This window comes from Cornus florida, unplaced genomic scaffold (genome assembly GCF_030987335.1).
Source record: "Cornus florida cultivar Cherokee Brave unplaced genomic scaffold, ASM3098733v1 CherokeeBrave_3.0.0_Hap2_Chr10, whole genome shotgun sequence".
In the NCBI taxonomy this organism is placed as follows: domain Eukaryota; kingdom Viridiplantae; phylum Streptophyta; class Magnoliopsida; order Cornales; family Cornaceae; genus Cornus; species Cornus florida.
In genome coordinates, this window is record NW_026775580.1 from 40,172,034 (window position 1) to 40,173,837 (window position 1,804).

Sequence of the window (1,804 nt, forward strand, 5' to 3'; positions counted from 1 at the left end):
TTGAAAGTACACTACTTCAAGTATGTAAATTTCTATCATTTCTATGCTCTTCTCAACATTTCAACATCATGTAAGCAAAAATGGTCCTCCATACATCAAGCAAGTTAATCATGCAAATTGAATCAATTCTATCATCCTTTTCGAGTGAAGCAGCATCAAAATGTGCTACTATCCTAGCAAATCAAAATCATGGCATAGCCTTACCCTCAAACTAGCATACTGATATAGTACCAATCTTTAAGACATTGAATGAACCTTGTTATACAATCAAACATAATTTTTTTTAATTGATTTTAATTTTCTTTTTCTTTCTATTCTTCTTTTTTTTCTTTTTCTTTTTTATTTTTCTTTTCTCACCTTTAGTGAGTACTTTTGTTCACATTTGGTGAGTACTTTTATTTCTGTTCTTTGCAAGGTCATTTTATCAAGAATGAAAGCTTTCAAAGCAAACTAGCTCAATTAGGATAAACCAAAACAATAATCAACTAAACAGGTACCCCACAAATTGAATGTTAGTGTGCACAAGTGCAAGTGTAGAATTCTAGAATCAACTCTCAAAGCATTTTCAACCAACAAGATGATGTGTACCATAAGAGCAAATATGATATCAAAAATTAAAATTTATCCCTAAATGGCATCCTAGAGCATATAAGAAGTATTGGACTCTAACAACTTACTTTTCAAAGGCACTATGCTTCAAAACTTCGAAATCATTGCCAAATATATGATCGGTTGTCAATTATACATCAACATTTGCAATAGCACAAATCATTGTAAAATAGGGCTATTGGTCGGCTAAGTCGACCATTGGGACTGCTAGTTTATGACAACTAAGGTGTCTAAAATCACTTTTAGAATGATGAAGGGTTATAGAGGTTTGTTGGGTTCTCACTAAAATGAGGAATTTAATTTGCATAAAATGATAAATGACAAAGAGTTAAAGAGTTAAAGATAATGTAAAGGGGATAGGGAAGTGAATCCACTACCAACCCTATACACATGCTAGATAAAGACTAAATTAGGGATAGACAATATATATAATGGTCATAAAATATATAGCAACACATGGTTACCATATAACTGTCAAGAAGTTCATTAAATCACAAAGCAAGAATAATCCAACGAAGGTTCATATATTTAAACTACCTAAACTAGGGTGTAGCCTTAAACATACTCACTTAAGCAAGGATTATCAAGCCCCTAATCAAATGATGAAGCACATGAAGCTAGGAATTAAGTATAAACCATCAAAGGGAATACCTAAGCAATGGACTATCAAGGTTCTCTATCAACATGCCATTAAAACCATTCCACAACCTTATTTTCATTGTCACTATGAAAATGCAAGCAATATGATTAATATAAGAAACTATCTAAGCCTAGATAATTAACTTAGAATAATCATTTATAGAAATTGGAATCTATTACAACAAGTAAGGGGCTCTAGATCATGGAAAGACCACAATTATACATTATTATCCCCAAAATAGAAGCTAAGCTAGAACATGCTTATAAGGGAAAGCTTCATCACCTCCCTAGATAGGGATTTAGTTACCCATGGATGCAAGGAATGAAGGAGAAGAAGAGTCTCCACCCTCCATTTTCCCACCTTAAGCAAGCTAGAACTCAAAACTCCAAAACACTACTTTCTCTCTCTAAAACTTGGTCCAAAGTTGAGATCCTTCATAATTCATGCTTCCCCCCTCATATCTAGGCAAAATCCTTCCTTCAACCACTAAATTTCGAGCACCAACTCCCTCGAAACAATTAGATACACACAAAATGCATAGGGGACAAAATGTAG